The 27,948-nt window shown below is 36.1% G+C and overlaps 1 protein-coding gene across 2 annotated transcripts in view; it reads left to right on the top strand.

Annotated features, from left to right (window-relative positions):
* Positions 1 to 27,948, top strand: part of LRBA (LPS responsive beige-like anchor protein) — a 725,050-nt gene that overhangs the window by 368,169 nt on the left and 328,933 nt on the right. The window lies entirely within an intron of this gene.

The raw sequence follows: 27,948 nt of genomic DNA, 5'->3' as shown, positions 1-27,948 counted from the left end.
TGCTGATACTGTTGTTTTAAATTGGTTCTTCTGTGATCTTAACCTCTCCTTGCACTTCAGCCCTTGCCTCTGTGCTGGTACCTGATTCCACTGTCTGTGGTTCTTACCTGTCTTGTAAGCCCCACACCACTGTTTTCAAGGACTTTCTAAGTGTTTCCATGCAGTTGTACTTCGGGCTTCTCAAAGTAAACACCCAAAACTAAATTCACCTTCTCTTGCAAGCCTTCATACATTTCCTGTTTTTGTTAGTGGGATCATTTTTGAAATCTAAGCTTAAAGCTGTGGATTCATAATCAACGTGTACTCTGTATCATAACCTTCAACTGTAAATTTGGCAGAGATTAATAAGGCTGATACTGGTCAGTGGTGATTATGGTTAGGAAACAAGCAGTTTGTTATATTTCTGGTAGAAGAATAAATCGGTAGTATTCTTTTGGGAGGTGATTAAATAATAATATCTATGGAAATTAAAAGCAATTTATGCTCATCTTAACACCTCTACAAATAGGCCACTCATTCAGATGGTCTTTTTGCTTTGCTGAAAAATGGGAAATCCATATTTTTTTTCAAGCCCATCTCATTCTCAGATTGGGTACTTTCAACTTCAGTTTCTTAGAAATTAGCCGTAAGATTGTACCCTCTCATTCCAGGAAGCAAGTCCCTTTCTGCGTACTATTGCTGATGATGTTTTGGTGGTGGCCTGGCTGCAGCAACTTCTGTCACTAGTTAGACATTCCTTTACTAAGTTCATAAGCCTTATTATTTTGTGAGGAAAATAACATGAGTCCCTGCATTTACTAGTTAAAAAATCACAAAGTACATAGCGGAAATAGTCTAAATACTGAGAATTCTCTAATAAAATGGTGGAAGATTGTTGGTATGAGAAATTAAAAGATGAAATAAAGCTGATGAAAGTATTTTGAAAACATTGTACAAAAATTTTGGGTTCTTTTCATAGATGATTATTACTATTTTAATCGAATTCATTGAAATCCAAGGGTTAGGAAGCTCTGTTTCTAAGTTATTTTAATTAAAAGTACAAATTTGAGAATTTTCATAGGTGATACAAATATTTTTTAGCAACAAAAATCTCATGATGATGGAACTATCTCTGAATGTTTCTATAGTATGTATTTTTTAAGAGTACTTGCTTTTCACTGTAAAATGCCACCTTTCTGTCCAAGGGGTGTGTCTTTATTTTCAAATAGCTGCTATGTAGCATATTATTGCCACAGAGAAGTGAAAGTGTTGGTCACTCAGTCGTGTCTGATTCTTTGAAACCCCACAGACTGTAGCCCGCCAGGCTCCTCTGTCCATGGGATTCTCCAGGCAAAAATACTGGAGTGGGTAGCCATTCCCTTCTCCAGGGGATCTTCCTGGCACAGGAATCAAACCGGCATCTCCTGCATTGCAGGCAGATTCTTTATTATCTCAGCCACCAGGGAACCTCCGCCAGCATCCTCTTCAACCATTATCAGTTATGTTTCAGTCCTTTATATTTCATTACAAAGTATTTAAAATATTATATTATTTACAATAGTGAAATCTGTAAACCTGTTCAACTGAGCACAAATTAACTCGGTGTATCTCAATATAATAAGACTGCATACCACAAAATACATGATTCCTGATACTTAGATTGGGTAAAAATGCTAGAATTAAACTATATATTTTATTTATTTATATTTTTACTGTAGCTCACCAGGCTCCATGGGATTTTTCAGACAAGAGTACTGGAGTGAGTTGTCATTTCCTTCTCCAGTTAAACTATATATTTTAAACATTAGTAAAGTTTAACTTCTTGCTTTTTTCCCCATGCAAGTAAATGTCAATAGAAGTTATACTTTTATCTTTCAGCTTCCTAATTAACTATCTTACATACCATGTACGTGCACATTCCTTTGGAGATCACTGGTCTCACGGATGGAGTAATATTGAAGTGATCAGAAAAAGATGTTGATGTCAACAGATTTTCTGTTTAATAGATCATTCTGGCAGGTCTTTTTGCTTATGGATTTGAAGAAGAAAAATATTGCCAATAATGAAATGATAGAAAAGTATCACAGCAGCAGTAGACGAGGCAAGAGAGGCTGTAGTAGTAAGTTTGATATAGATTTGATATGTTTTTAGGAGGAAAAATGTGTTGTGGTTTGATTTGATGAAGGTTAAGGAGAGGGAGGGTTCAAGGTTGATAGCCAGACTCCTTGCTTGGATAACTACATGGATGATGCCCAGCCTTAGAGTTACGATTTTGTAATTTGCATTTCTTTATATGCCTTTTTTAAAAAAAGAGCTGTTTTATAATTAATATACCATTTTCATTTATGTTCACCTTCTTCATTTTAAAATTGACAGAATATAGTTATGTTTTTATTCAATTCCTTCCCCATTGCATTGACATTTTCTTGATGATTTTGAATGAGTGACTTATACACATGTATTAATGCTTATTATCCATTAAAAATTTAGTGTTAATTGTCCAGCATGATTTGAATTTTAAAAATGACATTAATGATAGCTCAAAAAAGGAATAGGGAAACCAAGTACATATTTTTGAAACAGTAGGTTTTATTACCCTCTGATATATTCAGCTTAAGTAACAGGTTAAAGAAAGGACACAAAATGATGACTAGTACTTAATGTCTTTCTCTCAAAACTTTAACACTTTACCATGAACATAATAAATGACTGTTTTTCCCTTAGAAACTGACTTGCTTTAAAATGATGTATGAAATAATATGTGTTTTGCATGTCCTGGTGTAATGATAAAGGTCATATAGTATCATTTACATAATCTCTAGCCAGAAATGAACTCAGTAATATCCTTGGTATAACATATACATTATCTGAGGTTTAAGACTCTCATTATTCATGAAAGTTAATTTTACAGTGGGTGTGAATGATCTATCTTATGGCTGGTTTTTTGATCATTCTATAAAATAATATGGGGCAAAGCCTGCTCAAATAACAGGAAAACCAGTAAAGAGTGATGCATTTGCCTGACTCTCTGTATACTCGATTGGATCTTGATTGATGGCAATCATTTGTCTTTGTCAAAAAAAAGGAGAAAAATTCAGACATTGAAATAGGAGTGCTATCAAACTTTCTACAATGGCAGAAAGATTCTATTAATGTGGCCTTAGAGTATTAACTGCCTCTGTTGGGAAATGATAAAGAATGTTAATTTTTTTCCTTGGGCATATTTAAGTATAAAATACATTATTTTGTCTACTGTTGGGATTAAAAGAATACTTTTGATTTATGGCAGACTAGAATTGAAAGCAAAAAAAAAAAAGAAGCTTAAAATGATGAAATATTAAATAGATCCCAATTTGTTTTATTCTTCTTATTATTTTTCTAGATGAAATAATAAAAATTTAGCATAGTGTCATAACACCTTACTGCTGCATTCCAACTGATATTGGACCTTGAAAGGTTGACTTCAAGGAGGGTTAAAGTCTTCTAGAAGAAAAGAAAGTATAGTTTTAACTGATTGTCTTCTCTTTGGAATTCCTCTGTCTTCCCAAATATTAGAGGAAGAAAACATTGCAGACAAAATTATTTTTATTTTTGAATTTAAAAAATCATCTTGTTATGATTTAGAAGTGTAAAAAGAGCGTTAGAGCTGTAGTATCATAGAAGATTCAATCAGGTAAACAGCACTGTGCATCAAGACCAATTCTGACCTTTCTTAATATCTTAGTGATAAACATATATTATTATATAAATATTTTATGTATGTTATGAGGGCTGAATTGGAGAAGGCAATGGCAACCCACCCCAGTATTCTTGCCTGGGAAGTCCCATGGACAGTGGAGCCTGGTGGGCTACAGTCCATGTCGTCTCAATGAGTCAGACATGACTTAGCAACTAAACAACAAACAATAATGAGGGCTAAATTTGCTTTATTTAATTTTGACTATTTGCTTTTTTTTAAAAACTGTATTATTTTAGATTGTTAATTTGGCCATAATTTTGAAGTTATTTTTGAAAATAATTCAAAATGCAAAATATATTCTGTATAAAATATTTTAAAAATTAAGTAGCCTTGTGTTTGTATTAATAATGATTTGCAATTTGTATAAAATTAAATAAGTGTTATATGTTTTTGATCACAGTATCATAGAATTTTCTTTGTCAAAGTAGTTTGGAATATTGAACTGTTAGTTGCAAATTATTTATACCTACCTTTAAAATGTGCTTTAATTTTTTTGAGAAAGATTTTTTTTTAAGTCTAATCAAAAATAAACATGAATTTATATTTTCTGTTTATAAAACTGTATGGTTAGTTGATAATTATGTTCTAATAAATGAAAGGTGATTTTTCTAATATAAATTTTACCATCTTTAAAATTGGAAAAATTATTATAGCCATAACATTTAAAAATAGCATTTTATTTTCTTTCTATTCCAATTAGAGTGTGTAAATCTCAAATTACATGCACTTCAGTTAAGTTTTTTTGAAACTCTTCATTGGCTTTTCATGCCTTCCTAATGTGAAAGTGAAAGCCGTTCAGTTGTGTCTGACTCTTTGTGACTCCGTGGACTGGGACCTGCCAGGCTCCTCTGTCCATGGAATTCTCCAGGCAAGAGTACTGGAGTGGGTAGCCATTCCCTTCTGCAGGGGATCTTCCCAACCCAGGGATTGGACCTAGGTCTCCTGTGTTGCAGGCGGATTCTTTACTGCCTGAGCCACCAGGGAAGCCGAGTACTGCAGTAGTAGCCTACCCCTTCTCCAGGGGATCTTCCTGACCAGTTTATCTAACTGGAAGTCTCCTGCATTGCAGACAGATACTTTACTAGCTAAGTTACTAGGGGAACCCTTCTAATGTTAATCTCATTCTAAGTGTTCAGGCAGAAACTATTGAATGCTTGTGTAATATGGGACAGTGAAATGTTGATTTGTTCAAAATGAATTTATTGGTTGTTTCTTGTGAATACTTTTTGAGGTGTATTTAATTGCTTAAGTCTAATGTCATTATTATCTGTAAATTAGTTGTTGATTTAGATGAAAATAATTCACATGAAAATAATAATATCTTATTTATTGTTTTCGGTGTATTTTGCAACAAAGAAAAAATGTTCATGATGTGTGATACTGAAAATTTGCCCCTAGAGTGTAATCATGATTTCAGAATTTTTAGTGAGTCATAGAATTTCATAGTAATTTACTTTTTTCTTTCCTTCTGTTATTTTTTCCAGTTTTATTGAAAAATAATTGACATACAACACTGTAGAAGTTTAAAGCATAAAGCATGATGATTTGATTTTTATTGTTGTGAAATGATTTCAGCAGGTTCAGCTTCTTATGTAGAAAAGATAAAAAAAAAAAAGCAATTTTCTTCTGTTGCGAAGTCTTAGGATTTCCTCTCTCAACAACTTTCCTATATATCATACAGCAGTGTTAGCTATCCTGTTGTACATTATGTTCCTTGAACTTATTTATCTTACAACTGGATGCTTGTAACTTTTGTCCACCTTCCTCCAGCTCCTCTCCCCTCTAAGCTCCTCTTCTGGTCACCACAAGTCTGATCTCTTTCTCTATGAATTTGTTGTTGTTCAGTCACTAAGTTGTGTCCAAGTCTTTGTGACCCCATGGACTGCAGCGTCCCAGGCTCTTCTGTCCTTCACTATCTCCTGTAGTTTGCTCAGATCCATGTCCATTGTGTCGGTGATGGTACCTAATCATCTCATTCTCTGTTGCCCCCTTCTTCTTTTGCCCTCATTCTTTTCCAGCATTAGATTCTTTTTTTTTATTTTGGATTCCACATATAAGTGAGGTCATGCTGTGTTTGTTTCTCTCTGACTGACTTTTATCAGTTAGCACAGTGCCTTCAAGGTCCAACTGTGTTGTTGGAAATGGTAGAATTTCCTCATTTTTAATGGTTGAGTAACGTTTCATTGTGTGTGTGTGTATACACCATAAATTCTTTATTCATTCATCCATAGATGAACACTTGAACTAGTTTTGTTCCTGACTATTATAAATAATGTTGTTATGAACATGGAAATACACATATCTTTTGTTTTTGCAATTGCTATTGTTTTTGTTCCCTTTGATAATACTCCCAGAAGTGGAATTCCTGGATTGTAGTGTAGTTCTGTTTTTAATTTCTTTGAGGATCCTGCGTACTGTTTTTGACAGTGGCTGTACCAGTTTGCGTTCTTACCACAGTGAAGAAGGGTTCCCTTTTCTCCACATCTTCATAATATTTGTTATCTCTTAGCTTTTTGATGGTGACCATTCTAGCAGGTGTGAGGTGCTATCTCATTGTTGTTTTAATTTACATTTCTCTAACTAATAGTGAATTTTTGAGCATCTTCTCATGTGCATGTTGACCTTTTGTATGTTTTCTTTGGAGAAATGACTGGTCAGATCATTTGCCCAGTTTTTAATTGCCTTACTTGTGTTTTTGCTATTGAGTTGTATGAGTTCTTTATATATGTAGGTTCTTAACATTTTATCAGATATATCATGTATAAATATTTTAACCCACTCTGTAGGTTTTCTTTTCACTTTGTTGATAGTTTCTTGTGATGTGCAGAAACTTTTTAGGTTGATGTAGTTTTATTTGTTAAAATATTTTGTTGCTTGTGCTGTAGATGTCATATCCAAAAAAATATTATCAGGATCTGTGTCAAGGAGTTTCATCTTATGTTCTGTTTCTTTTTGATTTCAGGACTTAGATTTACGTTATTAACCTATTTTGAGTCCATCTGTGTGAGTGAAGTGTGGTACAGGTCCAGTATCTGTTCTTTCTTTCTTTTCTTGTTTTTGGGTCCCCCTGCATTGGAAGCATAGCATCTTAACCACTGAACATTCAAGAAGTCCCTCTAGTTTCATTCTTTTACATGTGAATATTCAATTATCCCAGCACTGTTTGTTGAAAAGACTGTCTTTTTTTCTATTGCATTTTCTTGACTCCCTTGTCAAATATTAATTTCACTGTATATGCTTGGATTTATTTCTGTGTTCTAAATTCAGTTCCACTTGTCTATTTCTCTGTTTTTATGCAAGTACGATGCTATTTTGATGACTATAGCTTTATAATATAGCTTGAAATCAGGAAGTGTCATGCTTCCTGCTTTATTCTTCTTTCCCAGGATTTTCAGCTATTCAGGGTCTTTGGAAGTTCCATATAAATTTTAGGAGCGATTCTTCTATTTTAAAAAAAAAAACGCAATTGGAATCTTCATAGGAATTGCATCAAATCTATAGGAGGCTTTTGGTAGTATTGACATTTTAAAAATGTTAGTTCTTCCCTGCCACAAATACCAATACCTTTCCATTCATTTGTCTCTTTTTCAGTTTATTTCATCAGTGTCTTGTGGTTTTCAGAGTAAAGATCTTTTACCCCTTAGTTGAAATTTTTATTAAATATTTTATTGTTTTTGCTGCTGTTGTAAATGGGGTCAGTATATTTATTTTCTAGAAAATTATTGGTGTGTAGAAATGCTACTCATTTTTCTATGTTAACTCATTACTGACCAGAATCATATTAATAGGTCTTTTGTTACCCAAATGTTATTGATCCCAGACATTTAATATTCACTTACATAAACAATCTCTAGCAGCAGTCATTAGTTTCTGCAAAAATCCCCCAGTCAATAATGTGTTTATTTTATATCCTACAACTTTACTGAATTCATTGGTTACATCACAGTTTTTGATTAAGTCTTTAGGATTTTCTATATATTACATTGTGTCCCCTGTAAATGGAAACAGATACAGGTTTTCCTTTCCAATTTTGATTCCTTTTACTTTTTTTCTTGTTTGATTGCTCTAGCTAAGACTTCTTGAATAGGAGTGGTGAACGTAGGTGCCCCCGTCTTCTTCCTGATCTTACAGGAAAAGCTTTCAACCTTTGACCATTTAATCTGATATTAGCCTTAGACTTGTTATATATGACCTTTATTATGCTGAGATCTGTTCCTTAGTGGTTAAATTTTTAAGAATTTTTGTCATGGATTTTCAGCTTTATCGAAAAGTTTTTTTTCCATCTATTGAGATGATAGATTTTCTTCCTTTATTTTCTTTCTGTTAATATAATATATCACATGGATTGATTTGCATATATTGAAAGCATCTTTGTATCCCAGTGATGAATTTCACTTGATTATTATAATGAATGATCATTTCAGTGTGCTGCTGAATTGAGTTTGGTAGTATTTTATTGAGAGTTTTTTCGTCTATGCATCAGGGATATTGCCTGCAGTTTCTTTTCTATTGGCTTATCTTTTCTTTTCCTTTTTTGATATTGGTACAAGTATAAAGCTGGCCTTATAGTGAGTTTACAAGTGTTCTTTCTTCTTTCATTTTTTTGGGAAGAGTTTAAGGATTGGCATTAATTCTTCTGTAAATGTTTGTTTAATTTACCAGTGAAGCAGTCTGGTCCTGGGCTTTTCATTGTTGGGGGATATTTTATTACTGATTCAATTGTCTAACTAGTAATTGGACTATTAATATTTTCTGTTTCCTTTCAATTTAGTCTTAATAAGTCGTATGTTATAAGTTGCATATTTCTAAGCATATGTCTTCTAGGTTGACCATTCTGTTAGTGTGTAGTTGTTGATAGTAGCTTCTTGTGACCCATTGAATTTCTTTGGTGTCTGTTATAATGTCTTCTTTTTCCTTCATAATTTTACTGATTTTGATCTCTCTTTTTCCATTGGTAAGAATTTGTCAGTTTCGTTTATCTTTTCAGAGAACCAACTCTTAGTTTAATCTTTTCTATTTTTTTCCTCTGTTGCATTTATTTTGCTCGAATCTTATTATTTTCATTTTTCTAATGACTTTGGGTTCAGTTTGTTCTTTTCAGTTTATTTCTTTTTCAGTTTCTAAAGGTATAAGAGTTGGGCTTTTCTTCTCAACTTAGGTATTTATTACTCTGAACTTCCCTCTTACATATGCTTTTGTTACATCCTAAATGTTCCTAGTATGTGGTTTCCGTTTTAATTTTTCTCAAGGAAGTTTTGTATTTCCCTTTTAATTTTTTCTCTGATCCATTAGTTGTTTAGGAGGGCCTGGTTTAATTTCCATGTGTTTGTGAATTTTCCACTTCTTCTCTTGTTACTGATTTCTACTTTCATGCCATTTGGCCAAATAAGATATGTAGTATTATTTCAGTCTTCTTCAGCTTGTTAAGACTTGATTTTTCGAGTAGCATATGGTCTGCCCTAGAAAATGTCCCTTTGCTCTTAAGAATGTATATTCTGTTGTTTTCAGAGGTGGAATGCTCTGTTTATACCTGTTAGGTATATTTGGTCTGTTCACATCCACTGTTTTCTTACTGATTATTTTCCTGAATGATCTATCCATTGTTGGTAGTGGGGTATTAGGATCCCAACTATTATATTGTCCCTCAGTTTTTGTTTTATATGTTTAGGTGCTACAATGTTGGGCACTTAAATATTTGCAGTTGTTATAATCTTGGTGTATTGCCCGCTTTATCATTATACAGTGACCTTCCTTATCCCTTAACTGTTTATAGTTTAAAGTCTATTCTGTGTGATATTAATACAGCTCTGTCTGCTTTATTTCATCACTGTTTGCTTGAAACGTCTTTGCCATCCCTTTACTAATCTCAGTCTGTGTGTTTTAGGCTAATGTGAGCTCTGGTAGGAATCCTATTGTTGGATCCTGTTGTTTTGTCCATTCAGCTATTTTGTGTTTTAATTGAGGTTTTAATATCTTTATTTTTAAAGTAATTATTGATAGGTAAGAACTTACTATTGCTAATTGTTTTCTGATGTTTTTGTAGATTTGTTTTTTCTTGCTTCTTAGGCTTTCTTTTTTTCTGTTTGATGTCTTTTTGTGTCAGTCTACCTTGACTTTTTTATTTTTTGGCCACACCATGGGCATGTGAGATCTTAGTTCTCCAGCCCACATCAAACCTTTGCCCCCTGCAGTGGAAGCATGGAGTCTTAACCACAGGACCGCCAGGGAAGTCTCCCTGCATTAACTTTTTTCTTGTGTTCTTTTGTATTATTATTATAGAATTTTCCCTTCTAACTATGAGGCTTAGATGAAATAAAACTTATAACACCTTATTTTAAACTGATAACAACTTAACTCCAATTGAGTTTGTAAATTTTATTCTCCTCTCCTTCACATTCTAGGTTCATACTATTAGAATGAACGTGTTTTTAATATTGTTACTATAACAGGTTATTGCAGTTCTGGTTATTTTTACATTTTCTATGTTTGTGTGACTTTTAAACAAGAATTGGAATTATGCACCATTTTTATATAGTGCAGAGTCTAACTGTGACTATGCATTTATACCAGTGAGATTCATACTTCTTTTTTTAATATTTTATGATGTTAATTAGCATTCTTTTACTTCCACTCGAAGAAGTCATATGTCTGATGGTAGTGAACTCAGCTTTTGTTTGTACTGGAAGGCATTATCCTTTCCTTGGGAAGGACAGCTTTGTTGATTATAGATTTCTAATCGCCTGTTATTTTCTTTCAATACTTCTCATATGTCATTTAATTCTTTACTGGTCTGAAAAGTTTCTGTTGAGAAATTTATCATTAGACTTATAGGAATTCCCTTGTATGTAACTTGTCTCTGTTCTTCAAAATTTTCTTCATTTTTGACTTTTTAGAATCTAATGTGTTCCTGTGTCACTCTATTGAGGTTCAGTCTATTATGGGTGCTTTGGATCTCAGGTTTCTGGATGTACATTTCTTTCCCCAGATTCTGGAATTTTTTAACCATTATTACTTTTCTCTTTCTCTTTTCCTTCTAGAATTCTTGCATTTCCAGTTTTTTATTTTTTTTTTAACTGCGTTCCGTAACTTCTGTAGACTTCCTCCACTCTTTTTTCATTCTTTTTGTTTTTGCTTTTCTAGGTAATTTCCAGTTTGGTATCCTCCATGACTTTGATTCTTTAATTTCCATGGTTGTGACAAATTTTGAAACTCTACTGAATTCTTAAGTACAGTTATTGTGGTTATAAAAGAAAACTGTAGGATTTCCTTTTAAAAAAAAATGTTATTTCCTTGTTGAGGTTATTGTTTAATTGTCTATATTTTCTTATATGGGCTTTCTTGGTGGCTCAGTGGTAAAGAATCCACCTGCCAATACAGGAGACGCAAGTTCATTCCCTGGGTCAAGAAGTTCTGCTGGAGAGGGAAATGCCATCCTGCTCCAGTGTTCTTGCTTTGGCAATCCCACAGACAGAGGAGCCTGGTATTGTCCGGCCCGTGAGGTCAGAGAGTCGGACACGACCGAGTGACTGAAAAACAGCAACATTTCCTTGCGCAGTAAATCCCCTACATGCGAATGAGTTCCATTTCAAGAGCACGTTCATAAGTCTGATTTCTTCATAAGTTCAGCAAAGTTAGCCTGGGTACCCAACTAACGCAATTGCCTATGTAGTACTGTAGTAAGTATATGATACTTTTAACACAAATAATATGTACATATAAAAAAAATCACAACAAAGAAAACATTTTTAATCTTACAATGCAGAACCTTGAAAAGTACAGTTGTGCAGTACAACGGCGAACATACGGAGACTGGCATGCACATTTGCATCTTTGAAAGTTTGCAACTTGAAGTTTCATGTGGTAGGGGCTTACTCTAGGACCTTAAGCTTCTTAAAAAGCATTACTCTGAATTTTTTTTCGAAAGTTCATAGTTCTTCATTTCTTTAGGTTCAGTTATTGGAAGTCTATTATTTTCTTTGCTTGTGTTAAATTACCTGATTTTTCTGTGATTGTTGATTCTTTGCCTTGTAACTGCATGCTTGCGTAACTGGGCTCCTCTTCCAGATTTTAAATGTTTGCTTTTGCAGAGACAGATTTTCACCTGTCAGTTCAGTTTGGGTTTCTGGGCATATCTGCTTGTAATATCCTTAGCCAGGTGGGGCCTGCTCTTAATGGTCTTTTTTTGGGTGAGGCAGGTGAGCTCAGTGGACAGGGATGGATGTGCGTGCCCCTGACTGAGAACAGTTGAGTAGGACTTCTCTCTTGGTTCTTTACCCACGTCAGCCTAGAGAATGGGCTCTGCAGTTCCCTGGATTCTCTGCTGAGGCTTCTGGACAGTCAGAACTGGGCACAGTGTGCTAAGTCACTTTAGTCGTGTCTGACTCTTTGCAACCCTTTGAACTGTAGCCTTCTAGGCGCCTCTGTCCAGGGGGTTCTCCAGGCAAGAATACTAGAGTGGGTTGCCATTTCCTCCCCCAGGGGATCTGCTCAACTCAGGGATCAAACTCACTTCTCCGAAGTCTCATGCATTGGCAGGTAGGTTCTTCACCGCTAGCGCTAACCTGCGAAGCCCTCGGTACCATAGTCAGTAGTAAATGGGACTGTCAGTTCGCTTTCCTGCCTTGGTGATGCAGCAGTGTGGGCTACACAGCGTCTAGGTGCTCTGACCAGCCCTTCTGGTCAGATGTGCCGGGAAGACAGTCTCTACCCGGGCAGGCTGTGATTCAGGTCCTTGCCTGGATGTGGGCATACTGGGCTTGATGGCTGGCAAAACTCCTTGTTTGAGGATCCAAACCTGGCAGATCTGCACCCTTCTGAGTTCCGTGGTCCGAGTGTACCCCTAACTCAGTTCTGCAAGTGAGCACAGCTGCTGTTTGGCTTCTTGGGAACTACAGGTATGAACTTGCTATGCCATGGTCCTTGTGCTGTAGTTACATGCTCCTCCTCACCTCACTGCCACAGTCAGATTCCCAGTGGCTGAGACTGTCAGAGTCCCCTGCCGTCTTCCTGGGTTGAGATGAGCGGAGGGGCTCCTGTAAAGCAGCCCACATAGTGAGTGACGGCTGGTTGTCCCCACGGCCCTGGGTTCTCTGTTCCCACGGGAGGAGTTTGAAGATCTCTCCACAGGGTGCTCAATAGCCTGGAGGGGGTGCAGAGCCATCAGCATGTAGCTGCTGCTCTTGCCTTCTAGTGAAACCTGTCTTCTCTGTTGGGCGGGGAATGCTTCAGCCTCAGTGCTGTGTTTATGGTTCTCTCAGGGGTGAAAGAAGTAAGAAAAAAAAACAAACAAAAAAACAGTTCATTTGTGCCAGGCTCCCAGTCCAAGAGAGACACTGATTTGGCATGGGTGTTTTTTAAAGTTTCCCAGATAAATCTAATAATTATCTGGCAAGATTGGGCACCACTGAATGGTTTTATCTCTTTCTGTGTAGTCCAAAGTAGTTTGTGATCATTAGGGTGGGTTTTGAAGTTAGATTAAGATTCTGAGCAGATCTGTATAACTGCTGATTTTGTGTTAGTATCCAAAAGTGGTATGTTTTTTGCTGTTGTTATTTTGCATAAAATGTAGTTGTGGACAGTCTCTTGAAAAACTTTAAAGGTTTGACTTTTCAAATTTACTAGTCACTTGTCAAAAGCAATAGTTCACATCTGGTTATTGTCTACACTCTGGTCAGTTGTGTGGCTTATGTCTATTGGTAACTTTGCTTGTAGGAATCTCAGAAGGTAAGAGTGGGAAGAATAAGTAGCCCATACAGCTTGAAAATCTCTTCTGAATATTTTCATTTTTTTCCTGTTTGACATGACACCCTATACCCACTGTTTCCCACTCCCCATAATTATTTTAAAGCAGTAAATTTATACATGTTTCAATTTATAACTTCCAATATTCTATTTTCTGGAGCTCTTATAATTAAGTAGTAAAAAATCAGTCTAATAAAAATGTAGTGTTTCTTATAGAAAAACAATTCAGGATCATTTGTTTGAGCTTTCTGTATTCCTTCATTATCTAAAAGAATATAATTTTAAACAATATGTTTGGCATGTTTTTAGTTCCCTGTCTTTATCTAGTTTTGTGTAACATGATTTATATATACTTTAGTTGCATAGACATGACTCAAAGTCTATTACTAACAGATATTTAATCATATTTATTGGTCAGAATTATATAATAGGATTTTTTTCTTCTGTTTCTGAAAGAGTGAATAACTCTAGGTTTGTTATGCTGTTCCTATCCACATGGTGGCAAGGGAGAATAAGCACATAGCTGCCATAAAATAAATATTTTTATTAATGACATTTAAGCTCAAAGAAGGTTCAGATTTTTAAAACCTTTTACTTGAATGCATTCACAAAGTGAAAAAAAATGTACTCGATTCATACAGCTTTTTGATATGTGTGCATTGTGATTATTTATAATATAAGAAATTTAATAGAATGCTCTGTGAGCATTGTCTCAAATACTGTTGATATTCCTAAATTTAGTAAAATCTTATGTACATGGGAAAGATTTTTCTTAGGTTAAGATTCAAATTGTCAAACTTTATTTCCTTTTTAAAGTTACACAGCATGTGTAGAAATAAATTCTTCTGGAATATTCGGTCAGTGTGTGAAATCCCCCTTCACTGCCTCATCTTACCCAGGAGTCCTGCTTTCCTCCCTGTGTTGAGGAGGGGAGTCGTTTATTGTCTACTCTCATGTTTTTCTACACTTGTGAAAGTTGAAAGTGAAAGTCACTCAGTTGTGTCCAACTGTTTGTGACCACATAGACTATACAGTCCATGGAATTCTCCAGGCCAGGATACTGGAGTGGGTAGCCTTTCCTTTCTCCAGGGGATCTTCCAGACTCAGGGATCGAACCCAGGTCTTCCACACTGCAGGCAGATTCTTTACCAGCTGAGCCACTTGTATAAGCACATGTAATTTTTAAAAATATAATTGAGGCCATGCCATGTGTATCATTTAACCACTTACCCTTTTTACTTATATTCTGTGCTGTTTGAAACATATCATTATTTTTAACAGGTAAATTATAATTTATAGTATGAACATTCTGTAATTTAGCTTGCTTCTAACAATTACTTATAGAAGTGCCACAATCCTGGCAGATTCATCTTTAGGACTGTGTGTATTTCCATAGGATACATATCTAGAGGTGAAATTTCTGTGTCAAAAAGTATTACATGCACTAAAAATTTCATTAAAGATTGTCAGAACGCCACCTCCTTGTGGTGCTGGGCAAACGCTGCCAGGCAGGATGTATCGGTAATTGATCTCCAGCAGGAGCTTTCTGCTCTTACTGATCATTATCATTTCTATCTAGGACACTGCCCTCCTTTTAACCCAAGAGTCCATACCTTTTTTACCAAAAGTGTGCAATTCTGCTGGCTGCTGCCGTGATGGAGTAGGGGGAGGAGAGATGTGAAATCAGCCTGCAGATTGTCTTAGGTTGCATCTCTACCCTCTGCTTGTGTCTGTTGCCTGAGACTGGGACTCCTTGTTTCTCCTTCAGAGGACTTCTCTTCTGTGTACATCTGCGTGTGAGCCTATCAGCTTTCTGTGTTTTAGTAACTTCTGATTTCTTCTGTATTGGTTATGTATTTATTTTCATGTTCTAAGTCTCAAGCACCTTTCTTTAGCTTAACTATTCATTACAATGACCATCCCATTATAAAACCAGGTCAACTTGTGACCTCACCCCTCAACTTCAGTGTCCTTCTACCCATGGCATTCATCAGATTGAAGAAAAATTAGATGCACCCACTTTTTTCTCAGTATGCTTACAGAAGTTTCATTTACCTTACTTTGTTTATACTGTGTCCTCTTGTCTTGGATGGCAAGGGAAAGAAAAAGTTCATCCCAGTGTTCCTGGTTTCCATCTAGGGGTGTTTATCTATATGCTAGACCCCCTTTTAATGGATCAAAGAGGTGCAGCATTTCCCTCAGTAAAAGCTAAGACTTATTACCACTGCACAATTAGACATATTTTATTGCTTTTGCCCTCCCTACTCCCAAGAGAAATATATGATAATAAGGAAGTGAAATAATTAATTCCAGGAATTTCCTTGCCATTAAACAGTATACTTTAAGATTCTAAGGAACAGAAAATAATATTTTGAGCATTCACATAGAGAGGTATGTGGAGTGCCCTAAGAGTGGAATATATATATTTTTATGTATAACAACAAAATAATATTTTGAGGATGGTAGAGCCTTGCAGATTATTCAATTCAAACCGTTTATTTTATAGAAGAGGAGACTCAGGCCCAAAGAGATTAAACAGGTTTGCTCTGGATCCAATAGCTAAATAATTGTGAAGTTAGAACTAGAATCTAGATATTCTTTGTTTCCACCTGGTACTGTTTTGTTTACATGCCACCTTGCTTTTACAGTAGTGTTACAGAGTGACAGAGTAAGGAATCTGCCTCCAACGCAGGAGACCCAGGTTCTATCCCTGGGTCGTGGTCATCCCCTGGCTACCCACTCCAGTATTTTTGCCTGGGGAGTCCATGGATTTACAGAGTCTGAAAGACTGAGTGACTAACACTTTCACTCTCACAGAGTGACCTAATTAAATTGTTTATTAACATATGTATGAAAACCACCTAGAATACATAAAATTTGTTAAGGAATTAAGAAGTAATTAGAAAGCCCACAGTTTTTCAAAAGGGAATTTGAAAAAATAAAAAAAAATAATTTTAATGATTGAAGAGGTCCAGGTATAAGAAGAGCTTTTAAATCACCATGAAGTAACATCTTTTAAAGCTCTTCTCTATGTTTGGAGACCACTTAAGGCCATAATTTCTGTTATCATCAGTGTTTGATCAGTCTCTTTTTACTGAGAGTTGTTGTTCCTTGAAATTTGTTTGCCTTTTTCTTCTTTTATTAGATAGTATTTTTCCACAAAGTAGGGGAGAAAGTTGGAGGAGAAGGAAGCAATACATAAGAGGTTGCTTTGGGGTACCTTTAATAAACAACAGAATAAAATTAAATTCCTTTAAAGAAAAAGCAAAACAAATATGTGTTGTGTTTTTTTTAAAACAAAACAAAACAAAAAACCCAAAAAAACACTGTCAGTTACTTTCTTTATGTCCCATGTAATTTTTTTACATCAATGAAAACCTGACTGTTTTTAATATAGACAATTCAAACATATGTCAGTATGTCTTATCAAATTGCCTTTCACACAATGAATATACAGTAACATATTTTACAGTTAACTTAGGAATTGAATGTGTTAGTAGTGCTATATTGTATAAAATTGAGCTTCCCTTAAAATCTGTAGGCCATTTTTATCTTGATTTTGAGAGGAAATGATTTAACTTTGAATATATAAATTTATTTTAGGTTTAGGAAAGAATGTATAGTATAAAGAAATTACATATTTATCTTCTTGGTGGACTTTTTAAAGTGTACTAGAAGCATTGTGGTAGAACCTGAGTATTCATATGTAATGAGAATAAAAGACTCTGCCCTCTTAGAGCCTAAGGATATTTCGGGTAGGTGTACATGTAATTGATTACAAACTACTATTACAATTCTAAAAAAAATAACACAGTTACATTTGAATATGTATATCAGTAAGAAATAGACTCATTGAAAGTGTTAACAAATGTAGAATTTGCAGTATGAACACACTCAAATATATACATGTCAATTCTTGTGTTAAGCTTGTAAAAATATCTTACACTTATGAATAAGTGTTGATTGTATGCCCTCATTGTGAGATTCTGAAGACTCGGTAACTTTTTTCTAAGTAATTTGGAGTTAAACAGGTGTTAAGCTTTTCTATACTTGATAAAGATCTATTTCGTTCCCCTTGAGAATGATTCAAATCTTCCTGGAGAGGGAAAAAGTCACATCAGCTTCCAATTGTCAAAATTCAGTTTTAAAAAACTCAAGTCTTTTTCCCAATGGGTTTCCAGATTGAAAAACATATGGACTCTATCTTCTGAGTAAAAAAACTTTCATTTTCCTTTTGAATTACCTTTAAGACTTCACCCTGATATGAGAAGTATAAAATGAAACCATAAGGCATTTAAACAAAATCTACCTTTCTGTGATTTTTTTTTTTCCTTTGTCAACTTGGCTTGATAATTTTGTTAAGTTTAGAAATAAAGATTTCTCTTTTAAAATGAAATGTATTTTGTTACAGGTACCATTGCATTTATTTTTACAGGAGATGAAAACATATGTTATTCTTGGTGTTAGTTTCTAATATGATTATTTTATTGATTTTAGTGGATTTTAAGTAAATCCTTGTCTTTTCATTCAAACTCCTAGCTTAGGATATATATCATGTTTGCTGTGAATTTACTACATGATTGAAATAGATACTGTTTTTAACAGTTCTGTGACCAAAAGAAATGCTATAGCAGACTAGGAGGCTTTGCTCCATATTTGCAGTAAAACAAGAAGCTGAATAGGCGATAAAAGAAGTTTGATCAGCATATCTCATTGCTATTTGAGGAGAGTTGGACTGAAAAAAATTAGTCTGTTGTTGAGAAGATGCAACTCATATCTTTTATAGAAATTTATTTTAAACTTAAGTTATAGCTTTTATGTTTTATCTTTTTTTAAATTAGTCAGTTTCCCAAATATTGGGAGTTGAAAGGGAAGAGCTGGAACTTGAATAACTTAATTTTCCTATTTCCTAGTGAAAATAAGATTAATGGAGTCTTTTCAACCATTTGGAACATTTCTACCTTTCATTTTATTTTTGTTAGCATGCATCCTCCTTTACTGAAAAATGTGGCAAGATGTGTTTTTAGGATAGCATTCAGATTGACATGTATAAAAATGATAAGGGAATAGAGTCTTTGCTTCCTTTTTTTTCCCATGCTATATCTGTAGTCCAGCATGAATAACCAAATGAATGAAGCAGTATAATGAAAAATAAAGTTTTAACTACAATAATTTGCTGAGGCTGATTATATGGGCATAAAGGCAAGAGTATAAACTCTCAGTGCAGAATCTTCTAACAGATCTATTGCATTCTATTTTATATTGTTTTTTTTGTTTTATAGTTTTTTAGTTTTAATGTCCCAGTGTTTATTCTAGAATTTTAAGGATAGTGAAATATTACAAAATATGTTAATGTGATAACTCATAACATTACTAGTCAAAATCATTCATTTAATAATCCTTTTCTCATGGGTCTGAAATATTTTATTGTAATGATATGCTATACTAAACTATTTTATATCCTGAGTTTCAGAAATTTCTATTGTTTCATTGTTTTGTCTGTTACTGTGTCAGTGCATTTGTTCTCATATTAAAAGACGAGTTTAGTCACTATGGTAAAGAGCTTTTAGAACAAAATGTATGTGTAACCTATATATGTATATATAATCAGTTCAGTTCAGTCGCTTAGTTGTGTCTGACTCTTTGCGACCCCATGGACTGTAGCACGCCAGGCTTCTCTGTCCATCACCAACTCCCAGAGCTTACTCAGACTCTATGTCCATCGAGTCGGTGATGCTATCCAACCATCTCATCTCTGTTGTCCCCTTCTCCTCCTGCCTTCAATCTTTCCCAGCATCTCAGGGTCTTTTCCAATGAGTCAGGTGTATTGGAGTTTCAGCTTCAACATCAGTCCTTCCAGTGAATATGCAGGACTGATTTTCTTTAGGATGGACTGGTTGGATCTCCTTGCAGTCCAAGGCACTCTCAAGAGTCTTCTCCAACATCACAGTTCAAAAGCATCAATTCTTCGGTGCTCAGCTTTCTTTATAGTCCAGCTCTCACATCCATACATGACTACTGGAAAAACCATAGCTTTGACTAGATGGACCTTTGTTGGCAAAGTAATGTCTCTCTAGGTACAATGGATAAAAGTTCTGACACAAACATTAAGCTGTCCAGTTTGGTAGTGCTGTTAGTCAGAATTAACTTTTTTCAATTTGTAGCCTATCTCCCAGTTTGCATTAATAATGTAATTGTATAGGATTCAGTGTTTTATTATTAAAGCTTGTTTAATACTTTGTGAGATTTTTTTCTTTTGAGACAGTCCATCTTTTGGGATGAGATGGTTAGATGGCATCACCAACACGATGGACACGAGTTTGAGTAGAGTCCGGGAGTTGGTGATGGACAGGGAAGCCTGGTGTGCTGCAGTCCATGGGGTTGCAAAGAGTCATACATGACTGAGCAACAGAACTGATCTTTTAGTTATTGAAATTAATATAGAGTAATGTCATTTATTGGAGCCATTTCAGCTCCTATTAATGAATTTTTAAGTACCATTTTCTCTTTATCTTTCTTTTCCTATTCAAAGTTGAATATTGTTACTTTCATATCAATATTTGAAATATAATTCCTAGTTAACAAACTTGCAGCACAGTCACTAAAATTCATGCCTATGAAGATTAATGGATTGGGTCATGAATGAACTCTTAGATGTCTATTCAACTTTCGTGATTTTGACCTTTTGTCTTTACACAATATACTTATCCATGCCTAGAGTGTTCTACTCATATGTCCAGGTCTAGTAGAATCTCCTTATATTGCAAAATCCTATGACATTTATATAGTAATTATTAAGTGGGACTACTTGTATTCATGGCATAGCATTTTCCCCACAAATGTTTATAATGTACAGTGTACAGTATAGAATATAAATGGCTTCTTTACTATACTTGAAGAAACTTTGAAAGATTAGTTTCTACTTGCTTTCTACTTTCTCTTCTCTCATTTCTCTCTTGAACTCACTTCACTCAGGCTTTTGCTTCCTCATTCTGTGGAACCTATACTTTTCATGGTCACCAGTGATATCCATGTTGCTAAGTCACAGTTAATTTTTAACTTTCATCTTCCTTGACTTAGAATACTTCTTGATATGGCTGATAACTGCCTCCTTAAGTACTTTTCTGTTTGGTGTCTGAAACACCATATTCTTCAGGTTTTCCTCCTATAAATAGCTGCTTCTAAAATTTCCTTGCTTGTTTCTCATCTCTTCAACTTCTTTATTATTGGGATTATCCTGGCCCTAGTCGTTGGAGTGCTACTTTTTCCTTCTTTGGCTCTATGCACTTCAAGATTTCAGTCCATCCCCACCTATGTTATATAAACATGAAAAATCAGTGACTCCCAAAATATATATCCTGATACTTCCTTTGAATTCCTCACTCATATATTCAGTTGTCTACTCATCATCTCTGTTTAGATATCTATATTGCTTGTGTGTTACAAGCTGCTTTAAAAAAGAAATCCCAGAATCTCATTCAGTGGCTAACCATAATAGAACTTTATTTAGTTTCTTATATAAAGTACATACAAATTAAATGTTTCTGATAGGTGATTTATTTCATCTTATAGCCAAAGTATCTTTGGTTTTTGGTTTCTAAGATCGCCAAATCCATCTACTTCAAACCAATAGAAGAAGCATGGATGATTGTGTATAGAAACATTTTGTAGCCAAGTTTGGAAGTGACTCTTACCACTTCACCTCACATTTCACTGGCTAGAGCTCAGTCATATGGTCATATGGCCATAATTAATTGCAAAGGAGATTGGGCAAAGTGGTCTAGTTGTATGCCTAGACAGAAGAGAAAAATTTGTTTGGTGAAAAGTTAATCCTTTTCTGTCACAGATTTCTAATAGGCACATCACACATAACATGTTTAAATCTGAATTCTTGACCTTCTTTATCAAAACCTATCCTTGGGAATTCCCGTGGTTAGGACTCCTTGCTTCCACTGGAGGGACATGGATTTGATCCTTGGTAAGGAAATTAAGATCCCACAAGCCGTGCAGCCAAAGAAGAAAAAAGAATTGCCAAAATCTATTCTCACATTGTCTTCCATCTTTGTTAATGTCTATTCTATTTCCTCTAGTTTCTCAGATAAAAAGTCTTGGCTGCCTCTCCTCTCCTACCCAATATATGATTAGTCATTGTGTCCTTTGGATGATTCAGCCTTCAGAATATGTCCAGAATTCAATGACTATTTACCATTTTTACTGTTTCCATTTCTTCCCTGACACCCCCATCTTCTGGATTATTGCAGAGTCTACAGACAGGACTTCCTGCTTCTATAGTCACCTTCCCACCCATACTGATGCTGTTTCTGCAGCCAGAGTGAAACTCGGCGACTCATGTTACTTCCCTGCCTAAAGTATTCTAATGTGCTCCCCATCCTCTTGGTAACTGGTCTCTGCTGATACTAGACTCTTCATCCATTCAAAATGGCCTCCCTGCATTTCGTGGTTTCGGGTTACTTCAGGGCCCTTGGATTTACTGTTGTCTTTGCCTGAGATTTTCTTCCATATGCGTAACAGGTACTTTCACCTCCTTCAGGTAACTTTACCCAAGTGTTCCTTTCTCTTGGAACCCTTCCCTGCTCATTCTGTTTAAGGTATATACAGACCCCTGCTCTTCTCTTGGTATTTTCTATTCCTCATTCATGTTTCACTTTTCCTATGGCACTTCTTATTCTCTGTGGGAGGTATGGCTAGCTAATAATCTTGATTTCTTGCTGTTTCTCCATGTGTAGATTGTTACTGGGAAATGACTATCCAACGAGTGACCACATTGCTCCGTGTAGAGTCATATGATTTGGTAAGATCCATGGAATGTAAATAGAGGATATGTATGTCATTTCTGGACTGGGTTGATGTAGCACACCCACTAGACCATTCCTAAGAGATTTTCCCATCTCTTCTCTTAGCTTCAGGACTTTGATATCTACTTCAGTTCTAGGCCTATTTCACCCCATGTAACATTAATTAGCCTTGTACATCATATGCTTTGGAACCCACTTTTCTTTGAACAGTCTTCCATGTATCCTTGAACTTTCTTTCATGTGTTATTCATTTATTCCTACATTGTATCTCAGAGAATTTTAAACCAATGTCAATAATGCATTAATAAACTAAATCAGAAAAATAGGAAATTTAAAATTACTGTTGAAGACCCTCATCTTGTTTAAATTATTTTCATAATGTCTTTACATTATCGCTGATCCTGTTTGTGACACCAGTGGTTTTGCTGTTCACACTTTTTCCTGAACCGGTAGGCAAGGCAGAGCTGAGAGGCTGGAAGGAGACACGATGAGCCTTAGGAGCTGCAGACACGTTTATTCTCTCCTGGCTGACACAGCAGCCATAGCATAACACAGCACAGCACATGCTCTCTCGCTGGCCCAGCAGCCAGGACCACAGACACGCTGTGTTCTCTCCTCTCGTGGCTGACCCACGGAACAGCCGTGAAGCGGTAAAATGCCACCGCTTTCTTAGGTGGAGCGTGTGCTTTGAGTTACAGCACGAAGTAGCTTCTGACCACGTGAGCACCTTGCGACGTGCATGCGCAGTGCTGCGAATGATCTCAGCTGTTACATCATCACTGTTTACAAAACGTGGGACCAGAGCCTGAACTCGCCATCTTGGCCAATTTGCTCTCTCCCCACACCTTGTTTCCTGATTTTAGATGAATCTTCCCTCTAACCTAATTTTTTATATATTTGTTCCTGCTGTCACAATGACTACTTAGAACTCTTTCAGTATTTCCCCACTGCTACAGGATAAAACCCGAACTCCTTAGCATGGCATGCCTGGTGCCAGGGAGAGATTATTGAGCTAAAAGGTGTTCGAGTAGTTGCTTAAAGAGACAAACCAATATGAAAGAGTTAAGCCTTTAATCACTGCAGTAGTATGAGAGTTGAAAACTGTAGGACTCCTTCTATTATATTTCTTCTCTGGAACTTTGACGCAGGGGACAGTCAGCAGGTTCAGAATAGATCAGCATAGTTTAGTGTAGAAATTGGGGTGGTCTCACTGTTGAGGGAGCCCGGAACAAAAGACTCCAGCAGTTTTGTGGATCCTGAGTTTGGAAGAAGGCAAAGGGGTACGGCTTCAGTTGACTGAATGAAAGTGTGGGCAAGTGTCCTCAAGATTACCCCTTTCTCCTCTTTTAAATGTGCATGCTCATGCTGTGTCCAAATCTTTGTGACCCCATGGACTGTAGCCCACCAGGCTTCTCCATGGAACATCCATGGAATGTTCCAGGCAAGAATACTGGAGTGGGTAGCCATTTCTGTCTCCAGGGGATCTTCCCAACCCAGGGATTAAACCTGTGTCTTTTTCCTCTCCTGCATTGTCAGGCAAATTCTTTTTCACTGCACCATCTGGGAAGCCCCCCTCTGGTAAAAAACCCACTCCAAAGGTACTTGAAGAGGACCCACAGTCAAAGCTTCAGATAAAGAAGCCCAGGGATGAAGCTGCAGGGTCTAAGGTGGAAGCACATAAAGGGCATGAGTGGCAGTGGGTCTGAGCCCCTGGCCGCAACTGTGTTCACAGTGCACTGGCTGGGCAGCAGGTCTGGTTTGAGCGGGGGAGGGCAGCTTTCCCTAAAAGTACCTGGAGGGTTAAAGCCTTTGTAATTGTTTATAGTTAATCTAGAAAAAAAGAATTCACACATATTCCAGGAGTTAGACTCCTCAGATCATGCTCCGTGATCTGACTTCTGCCTGTTTCTGTAGTCTCTTCATTGGCCACTTCTTGCCTTACACTCTCCAAAAGTTCTGGAAACACTTAACTCAGGCATGCATCCAATTCTTTCTTACTTATTTGGCTTTGCTAGTGCTATTCCTTCAGATTGAATGCTTTTCCTTTTCTTCTTCTCCTGGTTGGCATCTGTTAACTCTTAATCCCAATTTATATGTTATGGCCTTCCAAGTTGCCTTCTATTACTTTGGAAAATGCCTCTCCATTGTGTTCTCAAAGGACTTTTTGTATATACTAAAATTGTCTCTTCATATATCCGTTTCTTCCATTGGACTGTGAGGTCCTTGAGGATAATGACTCCCTCATCAAATGACTCCTTACCTCTCCAGTGCCTGGTATAGATCCTTGAGCACCATTGGTGTTTAATAAGTGTTTGTTGATTAAATAGATGAATTAAATAGATTAAATTGAATAGAATGAATGAGTGAAATACAAACTGGTTATTTTTTCATCTCTAGTCCTTTACAACCAGGAGAGAACCTTTCTTTTTTACTTCATGTCCTACTGGGACCAACCAAATGAAATTACTTAATTTTCTGACCTCTATACTTTGCTTATGTTCTCTTAAAAGCCCACAATGCCATCTTCTTCCTAGTATATCAACTGAAACTTGACCCTTTCTTAAAGGTCTTTCTCAAAAATCTCTTGCTCCTTAAAGTGTTTCCTGATCCCTTTAAAACATGTGTGATCACTTACTCCTTTTTCTGAATTTCCAAAGCTCTGGATTTTTACTTTTCTTACTGCATGAATCTTCTGCCCTGTAATTCTTTGCTTGTTTTATCCCATTTATTAGGTTGTAAATGCCTTGAGATTAGAGTCTGTGCTCCTCACATGAGTACCCCTTACAGCACCTCAGTCAGTGCTTTCCAAACAGTAGCGGACACTCAGAAAAAAAATGTTTGTAAATGAATATAATTAAGCCAAAGTAGAACTGGTTATTGAGAGCCAGAAAAAATATGAAATGTAGTAAAGAAAGGGAGGAAAATAAATCACTTCCGAATGTGAATAATTGCTTCAAAATTGAAAGTACTAGAAAGTTTCTGGGGGATGACAGCAACTACTGAAAGAACCGGCTTCCAACTGTCTTAAAAACCTGGAAGTGTAACCTAATAAGCCCATTCTCCCCTGTGGTTAAGGAGCATATACTTTTGCTAATTTATCTAGGTTGCAAAGAATGGTATATATATCTTTTATTTTATGCTAGTTAAAATCTGTTATTTGCTTTTGCCAGTCTTTCTAGCACATTACAGCACACTGAGCATTTTGGATTAAAGGCAGCAAGTGTTGGATTATGCTGGCTTGCTGATGCATTTCAGCTTTTAAATTATTTATTTAAAAATATGAATGTTATACATTGGAGGATGATACTTCTTTGCCTTTTCCGTCTCTCCCTATAACTTATAAACTATCTACAGGACAACAGCAACAAAAATGTGCTGCAGGGCCTGTGTTTGAGAAAAAAGGATGTCCTAGATGCCGAAGTAGTGGTTCTTTGCTGTGAGATTATGTTCCTATATATGCTTAAAAACCATGTCCTACCCATTTGGGGCAAGTGATCAGAGCTACAAGAAACATTCAATGAATATGAATAGATTCCAGACTTTTTAGTAACAAATACTGACCTATACTACACGGTACTCATAATATTTACTTTAACTTTACTTACCTTAAAAAAAAAAAGGAAAAAAAAAAAAAGGAAAAAAAAAAAAAGAGCAACAGAGCGTTATAACCCCTTCCCCTACCCACCAAACTTATAGCCTTGCTATTTCAATTTTGGTGATGCTAGTGCTGGAAAAGATACATATTTTGTAATTGTTCTTTGTTGGAATGTGTGCAAATAGTCATATAATGTATACAAAATATAGGTTCCATTCTAATCCATCATTTTATAAAAGAGATGTTAAAACGTATATCAATACAGTGAACTGTCATAATATATTTCTGAGACTAGTATGAATATCTTGGTGTAGAAGTAGTCAGTCACTCAGTTCAGTCAGTTCAGTCGCTCAGTCGTGTCTGACTCTTTGTGACCCCATGAAATCACAGCATGCCAGGTCTCCCTGTCCATCACCAACTCCCGGAGTCTACCCGAACCCATGTCCATCGAGTCGGTAATGCCATCCAACCATCTCATCCTCTGTCGTCCCCTTCTCCTCCTGCCCCCAGTCCTTCCCAGCATTAGGGTCTTTTCCAATGAGTCAGCTCTTCGCATCAGGTGGCCAAAGTGTTGGAGTTTCAACTTCAACATCAGTCCTTCCAGTGAACACCGAGGACTGATCTCCTTTAGAATGGACTGGTTGGATCTCCTTGCAGTCCAAGGGACTCTCAAGAGTCTTCTCCAACACCACAGTTCAAAAGCATCAATTCTTCTGTGCTCAGCTTTCTTTATAGTCCAACTCTCACATCCATACATGACTACTGGAAAAACCATAGCCTTGACTAGACGTAGTTAGCATTACCAAAATCCTTTGGTAATGAAGAGTTCCAGATGGAAGGTCTAGCTTTGTTTCTTCGTGGCTAAATGGCTTGACTTCTGAGCTTTAATTCTTCACCTGTTAATTTGGTGTTATATTCCTAATTTATAGGATTATTTTGAGAATTAAATGAGATCATGTATAAAATACTTAGTGTAGAGTGCCTGATATATCATCAACAGTCAGTAAATTTTAGTTCCCATGCCCTTTCCAGAAGCTCAGAGTAATTTATTTCTCAATAGAGTGAAGTCCTATCTTCCTAAGGCTTCAGATTATTCTTTGTGTGTATGTTGTCCAGCTCTATGACTATTTATTACTGTGATCAAACAGCTTGAATAATGAAGACAGTCTCCAAATGTAGTATAGGCTCAGTTCTTTTCTTTTAGGCATGTTTTAATACAAGTTGAAAGTTCATAACAGTATCAGATAGAAGGACAAGATACACTGATTAAACATATATTGATTAATTATTTGGGAAACCAAATTATCATCAATATCAGTGACTTGAAAGCAGGGTAAATTTGGTTTCCCGATGAATCAATGTATAATAAACTTCCATTTAAGTGTTTGTTTCATTGAGGTCCAGGAACATCATGGGTTTATCATGCTTCCCTATCCCAGACATTCTCATCACTTTCCTACTCATTTTCCTTTACCTTCCTTGAATGAATTTAGCCAACTGCTCTTTTTGCTGTTGCCTCTCAGGTTGCTGAATATGGCTGGGGATGGGGAGGATCACAGTTGTACAGATTAGCACCACTTCAGCTGAATGGTTTCCAATCTCTGCTAGGCCTTCAGAACTACTTCAGTCATCCTCAAACTTTCCTTTAGTTAGCTTTCTTTCACATTCCCCAAGGCAGCTCTCTAAAATTTTATCCTTTCCTTCTATACTTTACTCAAAACCCTCCTATTTAATAGAGGAAATAGAAATAACCAGGCCGAAATTAGTCCTTCAGTTTTTCTTCTCTTCAGCCTTAAACTCATTTATTAAAATGCACAGCCTTTCAGGCGTCCCTCTTGCCACAGAGGAAATGGCTTTGTTCACTCCCAAGGCCGAAGTGCTCTTTTGCAGGATCCTGCCTCTTCTCTTCCTCTAGTTCGCTCTTGCCTCCTCCTTCTTGCTGTCTTCATTCTTTGAAGTTTCTATTTTTCACTTGCATGCGTACTTGTCTGTTTTTCACCTTCTTTAATTCCCACCACATCTCCCTAATTCCTTTCATTGACAAAAAATTTTTAAATAAAGTCAATAACTTTTGTATA

Source organism: Dama dama, chromosome 5 (genome assembly GCF_033118175.1).
Source record: "Dama dama isolate Ldn47 chromosome 5, ASM3311817v1, whole genome shotgun sequence".
Classification (NCBI taxonomy): domain Eukaryota; kingdom Metazoa; phylum Chordata; class Mammalia; order Artiodactyla; family Cervidae; genus Dama; species Dama dama.
Note: the sequence above shows the minus strand (reverse complement) of the source record. Positions and strands in the feature narration are given on the sequence as shown.